This window comes from Dama dama, chromosome 26 (assembly GCF_033118175.1).
Source record: "Dama dama isolate Ldn47 chromosome 26, ASM3311817v1, whole genome shotgun sequence".
Classification (NCBI taxonomy): Eukaryota; Metazoa; Chordata; class Mammalia; order Artiodactyla; family Cervidae; genus Dama; species Dama dama.
Window position 1 is genome coordinate 37,225,674 of NC_083706.1, and position 12,178 is coordinate 37,237,851.

The following is a 12,178-nucleotide window of genomic DNA, read 5'->3' on the forward strand; positions in this document are numbered from 1 at the left end:
ATATTAAGAAGAGGTGGAAAGAATACACAGAAGAACTGTACAAAAAAGATTTTAATGACCCAGATAACCACCAAGGTATGATCACTCACCTAGGGCTAGACATCCTGGAGCGTGAAGTCAAGTGAGCCTTAGGAAGTATCACTATGAACAAAGCTAGTGGAGGTGACGGAATTCCAGCTGAGCTATTTCAATTCCTAAAAGATGATGCTGTGAAAGTGCTGCACTCAATATGCCAGCAAATTTGAAAAACTCAGCAATGGCCACAGGACTGGAAAAGATCAGTTTTCATCCCAATCCCTAAGAAAGGCAATCCCAAAGAATGCTCAAACTACCACACAACTGAACTCATCTCACACAGTAGCAAAGTAATGCTCAAAATTCTCCAAGCCAAGCTTCAACTATGTGAAGTGTGAACTTCCAGATGTTCAAGCTGGTTTTAGATAAGGTAGAGGAACCAGAGATCAAATTGCCAACACCCTTTGGATCATAGAAAAGCAAGAGAATACCAGAAAAATATCTACTTCTGCTTTATTGACCATGTAAAATCCTTTGACTGTGTGGATCACAACAAACTGTGGAAAATTCTTCAAGAGAAGGGAATACCAGACCACCTTACCTACCTCCTGAGAAATCTGTATGCAGGTCAGGAAGCAACAGTTAGAACTGGACATGGAACAACAGACTGGATCCAAATAAGAAAAGGAGTACCTCAAGGCTATATATTGTCACCCTGCTTATTTGACTTATATGCAGAGTAGATCATGAGAAATGCTGGGCTGGAGGAAGCACAAGCTGGAATCAAGATTGCCAGGAAAAATATCAATAAACTCATATATGCAGGTGATACCACCCTTATGGCAGAAAGGAAGAGGAACTCAAGAGCCTCTTGATGAAAGTGAAAGAGGAGAGTGAAAAAGCTGGCTTAAAGCTCAACATTCAGAAAACTAAGATCATGGCATCTGGTCCCATCACTTAATGGCAAATAGATGGGGAAACAGTGGAAAGTGGCTAACTTTATTTTGGGGGGCTCCGAAATCACTTCAGATGGTGATTGCAGCCTTGAAATTAAAAGACGCTTACTCCTTGGAAGGAAAGTTATGACCAACTTAGACAGCATATTAAAAAGCAGAGACATTACTTTGTCAACAAAGGTCCGTCTAGTCAAAGCTATGGTTTTCCAGTAGTCATGTATGGATGTGAGAGTTGGACTATAAAGAAAGCTGAGTGTGGAAGAATTGATGCTTTTGAACTATGGTGTTGGAGAAGACTCTTGAGAGTCCTTTGGACTGCAAGGAGATCCAACTAGTCCATCCTAAAGGAAATCAGTCCTGAGTGTTCATTGGAAGGACTGATGTTGAAACTGAAACTCCAATACTTTGGCCACCTAATACGAAGAATTGACCTCTTGGAAATGACCTTGATGCTGAGAAAGATTGAGGGCAGGAGAAAAAGGGGAGGACAGAGGATGAGATAGTTGGATGGCACCACCTACTCTATGGACATGAGTTTGAGTAATCTCTGGGAGTTGGTGATGGACAGGGAGGCCTAGCATGCTGCAGTCCATGGGGTTGCAAAGAGTCAGACACGACTGAGTGAATGAACTGAACTGAACTGTGTATATCAAGTATTTGTACAACAGGTGCATGATGCTACAGATGGACCTTAGCCTTAGAAATCAGCCCAGAAGACAACAGTGAGGTCAGTGGTGAAATTCATCTGGAAAAGACAATTTGATGCAAATGTAACTCTCCTCTTAGTAAGTCATTTTTGTTCAGGGTGGATTCTACTGACTTAGAATCTTCGAATGCAATTCACACTTTTCTAGGAACTGAAATCATCAGTGATATCTCAAAATTTATGAGTCATAGAGCACTCATCATATAATAAACTGAATCTTACTTTTTCCAGTTATTTAGGGGATGTTCAAGCCAATGTTCTAAGTTAGGGTTGGGTACATTTTTTCTGTGAAGGGCCAGATAGCACATATTTTAGCCTTTTCAAGACTTTCAGACTCAACTATCTTTAGCACAAAAGCAGCCATAAGTGAAAAGTCATGGCTGTGTATTTACAAAAATGGAGGGCAGGTTTTGGGCCACAGGTCATAGCTTATCAACTCCAACAAAAATCCAAGTCAACATCTAAATTATGTTATGCCATAAAATTAAATAGCAATTTATCAGTCTTTCCGGTTGAAAATTTTACCAAGTAACTGTGTGATTTTTTTTTTTACCGGCTTCAAGTAACTTTAGTGATTTAGAGCTAAAACTATAATAAGTGTTCATGATAAATGATCAATAACTACTTGTTGGGTGGATAATGGGATGTATCAAAAAGCAGCCTCTGAATCGTGCTATATCTCCAGATGCTCCAGGTTTTTTTTTAACTCTCTGAATCACATCTTCCTTTGTGTTATGCTGAGGTTTTCTTTATTATAGCATGTTGATTTTTTCCAGTTTCATCATTACAATGAAACTAGCTTATTTAAGAAAGTAGATACAAGTACTACAAGGTACATAATTGCTTATCTCCAAAACTTAAGGACAGGGTTTCCCTGGTGGCTTAGTGGTAAAGAATCAGCCTGCCAAGGCAGGAGATATGGGCTCAATCCTTGATCCAGGAAGATGCTGTGGAACAAGTAAGCCCATGTCCCACAACTATTGAGCCTGTGCTCCAGAGCCCAGGAGCCATAACTACTCAAGCCCATGTGCTTTAGAGCCTGTGCACTACAACAAGAGAATAGCCCCCACTTTCTGCAACTAGAGAAAGGCCTATGTAGCAAGGAAGACCCAGCATAGCCAAGAATAAATTTTAATAAAGATTTTTTTTTTTTATTTAAGGACAGAATTTTGGGGGGAATTTGAAATGTTTCATAGTTTACAAAGTTTATACAGTACAGACACTGTATTATATGTCACGTCCCCACATCCCTCAAAGTTTGCAGTAGCACCATTAATCAAACATAGCATTTCTCTAGTGAAACACATGAATATTCATATTAAATAAGATAAACAGAGATTATAATAATCCAGCCATTCTCAAAGTATAATTTATGGATCCTTGGGAATCTTCACAAAGTCAAAGTTATTTTTATAAAAATACCTTTTTCACTCTTAATCTCTTATGAATATATAGCAAAGTTTTCAAGGGGCTGCATGCTGTGTGATAGTATGGTAGATTAAATGTAGAAGCAGAAATGAGAATCTGGCTGTCTCTATTAAGCAAGAGTGAAAAGAGATTTGAAAGAATGTTAAATAATGCCACTCTTCTTACTAAAATTTGGTTTGGAAAAATTTAGTAGAAATTTTCATAAACTATCACTTATGCTAATATGTGATGATCTTGTTATTTTTAAATAAATGCAAAGTAATACTTTTTAACTTTTCATTTTAATTTCTAATGTGGTAACTGGATAGATACAACTCACATCAGCAAAAGAATTTTGGGGTCCATGATAATTTTCAAGAATGAAAGTCCCAAGACTAAACTGAAATGTCTTATAACCGCTATAAAAAGTTAACATCAGTTCAAGACAAATTTAGCTGCCAAGTGAAGGGAAGTGAGTTGAAAGTTGCTCAGTCAGGTCTCTCTTCACAACTCCATGAACTATACAGGCCATGGAATTCTCCAGGCCAGAATACTGGAGTGGGCAGCCTTTCCCTTCTCCAGGGGATCTTCCCAACCCAGGAATGGAACCCAGATCTCCCACATTGCAGGTGGATTCTTTTACCAGCTGAGCCACAAGGAAAACCCAGTGGCCAAATGAGTTCAGCAAAAACTTTAAGTTTTCTGAGCATATGAAACTCACAATTACAGTTGAGGGACCGTTGGCTTTTTAGGAAGTCTGATATTAGAGGCTGCCTCATGTTTATTCTAAAGCAAAGTCCAAACCCTGGGGTCTTCGGTTTAGGAGGCTTTTGTAGGTTGGAAATTAAATGCCTGCAGGATCCAGGCAGGTAAATGAATTACGTGAAACAAGGCAGTTGGAGACTGTGATACTTGGCCTATGTGATGCCTTGCAGAAGAGCCTGGCTTTACCAAACCTTTAGAATTCAATAGGCCTTCCCTGGAGCCTCAAACTGTAAAGAATCTGCCTGCAATGCAGGAGACCCAGCTTCCATATCTGGGTTGGGAAGATTCCCTGGTGAAGGGAATGGTTACCCATGCCAGTATTCTTGCCTGGAGAATTCCATGGACAGAGGAGTCTGGCAAGCTACTGTCCACGGTGTCGCAGAGTCAGGCATGACTGATACGCTAACATGGACCAACTGAGTAAAATTCAATAGAAACTGGAAATCTAGTATTTTTAAGTGAAAGTTTCTCACTGTATTTGCTATTTAAACAGTTTTTTAAAAGAACACTTGACAAATCAGAAACATCCACTGGTTCTTGTCCATGTGATGCTCAAGCACTTATGTTAGGGGAAACACACCGACTGAAACTCCCCACCCTGGCCAGGCACCATAGTAGCCATGTGTGTGAGTTTATTTTATGCCAGGAAGTCCTGGTAAGGAACACAGAACTAACAAGACACCACTAACCAGAAGAGTTTGGGGAAAGTCAAAAGGAGATGTCATATGTCCTCCCACCTCCCAGAATCCTTCTCATTGGCATCCGTCCTGGCTGAGCAATGAATGCGCCACCAGGAAGGACCTGAGTCAGAATGATAGGCCAGAGACGACCCGGAAACTAACCCCATTATCATAAAACCAGGGACCGCAAACCGCATAGCAGAGCACTTCTCCTGGGTTCCTCACCCTCCTGCTCTCCACCCAGGCACCCCTTCCCTATAAAGTCTCTTGCTTTGTCAGCATGTGTGTCTCCTCGGGCGATTCATTTCCAAGTGTTAGACAAGAGCCTCCTTTCAGGCCCTGGAAGAGGCCCCCCCTTCCTGCTTACATGGACTCTGGGCCACATAAGTCTCCTGCCCGCCCTTGAGAAATGCTGACTGAATGTTAGCTCACTTTCTCTCAAGGGCATGGACAGATGGAAGTGGTGACCAGATGTGACAGCAAAAGGCATGGGGAAGCTCCACCACTGACTCCACTGTTATTGCTGGCTCAGCTCCAAGATCATACAGTTTGAAAAGTCAGCTTTGTCAAATTCCTTGACCACAGTTTTCATTTTGAAACAATCACTTTGAATTTTCTTTCACATATTAATTACAGAGATATAAACAAACTGCTATACCTTCTGAATGCTAGTTATTGATTTCCAAATGTTAGTAACACAACTCAGAAACATCTTTCACTACAAATATTCTGAGGAATACAGATCATGGTATGATAATAATTGAACATGTGTAATTACTGTGATTCTTCTTTTTCTCAGTTCGATGTCATATGGTGGATAAATACTGTGCTAATTTGGTTATAAATAAAGTATTGGTCAAAAAACAATGCATCTCACCTCTCTATCCATTTGCCTTTCTAATAATTGAACCATTTCCTGTTTCTTATGATTATTAAAAAAAGCACTTTCATTGTGGAAATTTTAGAAAATATAGAAAAGTACAAACAACATAATAAAAGTCATTAAAGATCCCACCATCTAGAGATAACTAGGACTACATTTACAGGGATAGTTATAGGTATAGATGTATTTCCATGCTCATCCAAAAAAAATTTGCATATGTGTGTAATCTCCAAATACATACATATGTAGGTATACAATGGAGTAGGAAATGACAACCCATTTCAGTATTCTTTCCTGGAAAATTCCATGGACAGGGAAGTCTGGCGGGCTACGATCCATAGTGTCACAAAAGAGTTGGACACATCTGAGAATGCAGTCACACATGCACATAGATATTAAGTTCAGCTCAGTTCAGCTGCTGTCATGTCCGACTCTTTGCGATCCCATGGACTGCAGCATGCCAGGCTTCCCTGTCCATCACCAACTCCTGGAGCTTGCTCAAATTCATTGAGTCGGTGAAGCCATCCAACCATCTCATCCTGTGTGATCCCTTCTCCTCCTGCCTTCAATCTTTCCCAGAATCAGGGTCTTCTCAAATGAGTCTGTTCTTCCCATCAGGTGGCTAAAGTATTGGAGCTTCAGCTTTAGCATCATCCCTCCCAATGAATATTCAAGACTTATTTCCTTTAGGATTGATTGGTTTAATCTCCTGGCAGTCCAAGGGACTCTCAAGAGTCTTTTCCATATATATGCATTAGTATACTGTATTGGTGTTTATCTTTCTGGCTTACTTCACTCTGTATAATGGGATCCAGTTTTATCTATCTCATTAGAACTGATTCAAATGTGTTCTTTTTAATGGCTGAGTAATATATGGAATTTAGAAAGATAGTAACGATAACCCTATATGCAAGACAGAAAAAGAGACACAGATGTATAGAACGGACTTTTGGACTCTATGGGAGAAGGTGAGGGTGGGATGATCTGAGAGAACAGCATCGAAACATGTATATTATCAAGTGTGAAACAGATCGCCAATCCAGGTTGGATGCATGAGACAAGTGCTCGGGGCTGGTGCACTGGGATGACCCAGAGGGATGGGATGGGGAGGGAGGTGGGAGGGGGGTTCAGGATGGGGAACACATGTAAATCCATGGCCGATTCATGTCAATGTATGGCAAAAACCACTACAATACTGTAAAGTAATTAGCCTCCAACCAATAAAAATAAAAGAAAAAAATGTAGAAAATAAACTGGTAAATATTACAAAAAAAAAAGAGAGAGAGAGAGAGAGAGTCTTTTCCAACGTCACAGTTCAATTCTTCAGTGCTCAGCTATCTGTATAGTCCAACTCTCACATCCTTACATGAATACTGGAAAAACCATAGCTTTGACCAAATGGACTTTTGTCAGCAAAGTAATATCTCTGCTTTTTAATATGCTGTCTAGGTTGGTCATACAAATGGTAAAATTAGGGTAATATTTTGTATTCAATTTTGACTTCTGCTTTTTTTTTTAATTAATGAGCACTTATAGGTTTGATTTCAAAGTGGAATTTCTCATTTTACTGACACACAGCTCTGAAACAAAGCAAGGGAAGACTGCAGCAGAGCCCATCTCAGTGAGGACACACAAATAGGAGCTATTATTATAAATGAGAGCCATGAGTCAGGCCAGCCCTAACAACTATCTGTTTTTCCTCCTTCTCTCTGACTCACATGTCTCCTTTCTATAATATCTGGTGGGTTCCTGAATGCATGTGAACCACTTCTCAGCACTTGGACTATTTATGAAGAAATGATTACCGAGAAAGTAAAATCTGTCTTCCAGACAGTGTCCCTAGCCTTCCTGTACACAGAAACCTGGTTATTATTTACGTGCAGCAAATTCTACTAGAGTCTGAAATGACCCAGTCCTCCAGCAGCTTCTGACATAGCTTGGGAGATATAATGCAAATACAAAGAAAGATGAATATCAGTGATAGATATGCTAATTTAATAAGTTAAATAAATCACTAGAGTAGCTAGTATAAAATAATAGGTGTGCCAGAACAGCACATAAGTTTCTTTTCTAGATTGACCTCATTCTGCCCCAAATTGAAAGGAAATTCAACTTGAGTCAGTAGCAAGCGTTCCCCTGCCTGAGTTAACACAGCATCCAGGTCTGGGTAGTTCATTGATCACCTGCTCACATGAATGATTTTGAGATACCATTGTTTGGTCTGCATGATTTCTTCAGGATCAAGGACTCTGCCACTTTGAAGCTCTGCATAGGGATTGACAGTTCTTGGAGAGGCTGAATTCTGGCATCTAGGGGGCAGCCTCCCTTGGCATAACCACAGCTAAGCCATATCAGTTTGCCCCTGCCCCTGGAATGTTGCCTTAGAAATGCTACCAAGTCTCCATTCTGTTGTGAGCCTCAGCACTCCCTCCTCCCTGTCCTATATCAGAGGAGACTCACTTAGCTTCCTCTCAAAGACAATCTCCTCTCCCTACTGCTACTCCAGGGCACTAATATCACCAACTCAATGGCTTATGTTCTTACAAAACACAGGAAAAGCTGTTGACTTCTCACGAGGCAAAATTCCTAAGGGTCTGGCTACCTATTTGAAATGAATGAAGGAATGTATAAGGAGAAAGCATGCCAGCAAATATTTCTACAAGAGTTGAGAAGTGGCTGTCACCAATGAGCTTTGAAATTATTTAGCAGGGTTCATGGATGAAATAGTCCTAAATCTGAGACCTGGTGGATGGATCAGTCTTGAACAAGTAGAGACGTAAGTAGAATTTTCTAATTAGAAATGTTCTAATTTTCAAATTAGAATTTACTTTCTAAGTAAGTAGGATTGCAATGAGCAAGAAGGTAGTATGGGAACAGTTATATCCTAGTTGGGACCTGCAAAGACTAGTTAGTTGGGAGCTCTTGGAGCAGGGTAGACATGTGTAGAGACGCAATGGTCAGTTTGTAGAGGCGTTGAATGTCAGATTACTGCTACCGCTATTTTACTTGTTTTGCAGACAACAGAAAGCAGTAAAGACTTCTCTGAGGTCTATATCATTGAAAATGTGATCAGACAGAGAATCATGGCCAAAGTCATCTTAGGGTGATTGCTAGAGAAGGCTTCTCTGAGGAAGTGTGTCTGGGGGTTGCACCATGGAGGGTAAGATCAAGCCCCCCTTCAAAAGTGGATGTTAATATGGAGATTGACAAAGTCACACAAGCACTAGGAGTTTATTATTCATATAATGAGGCTTTGTGGGGAGAGCCTAGAAAGATATGAGAGCAAAAGATATCTAAGCCAATTCAAATGCTCAACAAAGGGAGACCATGTGGCTTTGTTTTGGTTGTGGTGGGGATGGGGCAAGGGTTCCCACATGCAGGTTGGGGCTTGCATGATTTGGACATCCCATCTGTGAGTGTGCCAAGGGACAGAGGGTATAGGCTTTCTTAGTGGCTTACCCAGAGGAGCAGGGCTTGAAGATATGTAGAATCAAGCATCAAAAACAAACTCAGACTCTGTATTACATGGTGATATTTTAGCTGAAACCAGAGGATGGAAGAGGCAAGAGAAGAGCTAGAGGAACAGCCTTCCAGACAGAAGAAATGTAAGCAAAAAAGCCCAAAGCCGTGAAAGGCCTTGAATGGTTAGGAAACAGAGAGGCCAGTGTACTTGCAACATGGAAAGTAGGGAAAGATAAGGCTCAGTTCAGTTCACTTCAGTTGCTCAGTCGTTTCCGACTCTTTGCAGCCCCATGGACTGCAGCACACCAGGCCTCCCTGTCCATCGCCAACTCCTGGAGCTTACTCAAACTCGTGTCTGTTGAGTCGGTGATGCCATCCAACCATCTCATCCTCTGTCCTCCCCTTCTCCTCCTGCCTTCAACATTTCCTAGCATCAGGGTCTTTTCCAGTGAGTCTGTTCTTCACATCAGGTGGCCAAATTATTGGAGTTTCAGCTTCAGCATCAGTCCTTCCAATGAATATTCAGGACTGATCTCCTTTAGGATGGACGGGTTGAATCTCCTTTCAGTCCAAGGGACTCTCAAGAGTCTTCTCCAACACCACAGTTCAAAAGCATCAATTCTTCAGTGCTCAGCCCTCTTTATAGTCCAACTCTTACATCCATACATGACCACTGGAAAAACCAAGGCTTTCACTAGATGGACCTTTGTTGGCAAAGTAATGTCTCTGCTTTTTAATATGCTGTCTAGGTTGGTCATAACTTTTCTTCCAAGGAGCAATCTTCTTTTAATTTCAAGGCTGCAGTCACCATCTGCAATGATTTTGGAGCCCCCCAAAATAAAGTCTGTCTCTGTTTCCATTGTTTCCCCATCTATTTGCCATGAAGTGATGGGACCAGATGCCATGATCTTATGATCTTAGTCTTCTAAATGTTGAATTTTAAGCCAACTTTTTCACTCTCCTCTTTCACTTTCATCAAGAGGCTCTTTAGTTCTTCTTCACTTTCTGCCATAAGGGTGGTGTCATCTGCCGATCTGAGATTATTGATATGTCTCCCAGCAATCTTGATTCCAGCTTGTGCTTCCTCCAGCCCAGCCTTTCTCATGATGTACCCTGCATATAAGTTAAATAAGCAGGGTGACAATATACAGCCTTGACGTACTCCTTTTCCTATTTGGAACCAGTCTGTTGTTCCATGTCCAGTTCTAACTGTTGCTTCCTGACCTGCATACAGATTTCTCAAGAGGCAGGTCAGGTGGTCTGGTATTAGGGAGGCCAGATCATGCCAAGAGTTTAAATTTAAATCAAGAATAACGGGAAGTCAAGAAGCAAGAGTTAGAACTGGACATGGAACAAAAGGAAGATTCTGAAGCTGGTAACACATCATTAAGTACCTGCTGGGGGAAATCACCTACCTTGGCTCCTTTTTTCTGACAAGAAAGTAGGATTTATTATGGGCATGAGTATGGAGGGGACAGTGCCAAGGCTCTCATGGGTGCAGGGCCCACCATTGGGCCAGAGGGCCAGGAATAGGGGTATATTTGACCCCACAGCCATCTGAGATGAACCACTTTTCTGCCACCATGTTTTCAAATTCATCTGCATTAAAGTTAGAAAATCCCCCTTCTTGGAGAAGTGGAGCTTCTGGCTGCCAGGGAACTTGAACTAGACCCTGTGGAGGGCCTCAGTCACAACCTTGTTCTGCAGGTAGGTGCAGATGGACATTATGACTTAACCAATGTGGACCCTGGCCACTGCCCTGGGGCTTTCCAAAGGCACCACACATACCTGTCTGGAGTCTAGATTGTGGACAGCATGCCAGTCGTGAATGTCCACTGTAAAGGGCCATATTCAAGTTCCTTAGGGCAACTCATGCAGGCAACAGGCTGTATACACTACTGAGGAGGCTGCTATTTGCAGCCATTGCACACTGGGATCCCAGGGCGAAAATGGCACAGTTGGCTTGCTTCGTTCATACTAAGTCGCTTCAGTCATGTTTGACTCTGTGCAGCGCCATGGACTGTAGCCCGCCAGGTTCCTCTGTCCTTGGGAGTCTCCAGGCAAGAATACTGGAGTCGGCCGCCATGCCCTCCTCCAGGAGATATTCCTGACCCAGGGATCGAACCCACATCTTTTACATCCCCTGCATTGGCAGGTGGGTTCTTTACCACTGGTGCCACAAAGGAAACCTACAGTTGGTTTGGTTGGCTGCAAACTGTTGCTTCTTTATTAGGAATCTCTGCATCAAAGCTCACATCACTTATTTTTAGCTAAAAGAGTTAGCTCTAGTGATAGATTTTAAATAACTGCCCATTTGTTTTCAAAAGCAATTGTTGTTCAAAACAACCATCCCTTTAATAAGAATATAATGTAATAGTTTCCTGTTCATTTAGTTTATGACCAGAGTGATTTCTGGAACTTCCGAAACAATTGCACCCCATATTCCTAACGATCACCACATTGCCTTTGCACTCCTGATGTAGGCTTGGGGACAGGAAGTCACCAAATGTCAGTATTACATTCATCTTTAGGACCTGGAAATGCATAGGACCTCAGTGGGGTGGAATGTGCCCATGGTGATGTAGGTCCCTGGGAATCTTGACAATTTTGTCTTTAAAGTAGTTAATCTATTTGAGAAATATGCTTGTGTCTTTGACTTCACAAGATTTGTGTTCTTGATCATCTAATTTTATATCTTAAATTTATCCTTTTAATATCATACTATTTCAGAATTTACATTCTACAAAAATAAAATAAAGTCAGTGCCAAATCAGTATTATTGTGTGCCCAACTCTTTTTGGTTGCTATTTCCCAGAATCTTTTTCTTTTTTTTTGCTGTTTGTAAACTGACATGCACAGATACATCTTAGGATTTCCCTGGTGATCCAGTGGTTAAGAATCTGCCTGACAGTGGAGTGGATGCAGGATTGATCCCTGGCTGGGGAAGATTCCACATGCTGCCGGGCAGCTAAGCTTCTATGCCACAACGACTGAAGCTTGTGCCCTAGAGCCTGTGCTCCGCCACAAGAGAAGTCATCACAGTGAGCAACCCGTGCCCTGCAATGAAGAATAGCTCACGCATAACAACCAAAGACCCAGAGCCGCCAAAAGTAAATAAATAGAATTTTTTAAAAAGAAATACCTTGACAAATTAATATATATGATATTTTACATTTTGATTTAGCAAATTAATTTAAGACTGAGGTGTTCCCAGGTTAATACTTAGAGCAAGCAGAGAGCTAAGGAATGTGATTTTGGAGACAAGGAGTTTCTCTCTTCTTGCTCATCACAAAGCTTTACCTTT

The 12,178-nt window shown here is 41.4% G+C and overlaps 1 non-coding gene across 1 annotated transcript; it reads right to left on the bottom strand.

The window, feature by feature from the left end:
• Positions 1–10,717: 10,717 nt before the first annotated feature.
• LOC133047377 (small nucleolar RNA SNORA70) lies at positions 10,718–10,850 on the bottom strand. The gene has a single exon (XR_009690738.1). It is a non-coding gene; the product is annotated as a small nucleolar RNA SNORA70 (small nucleolar RNA).
• Positions 10,851–12,178: the final 1,328 nt, after the last annotated feature.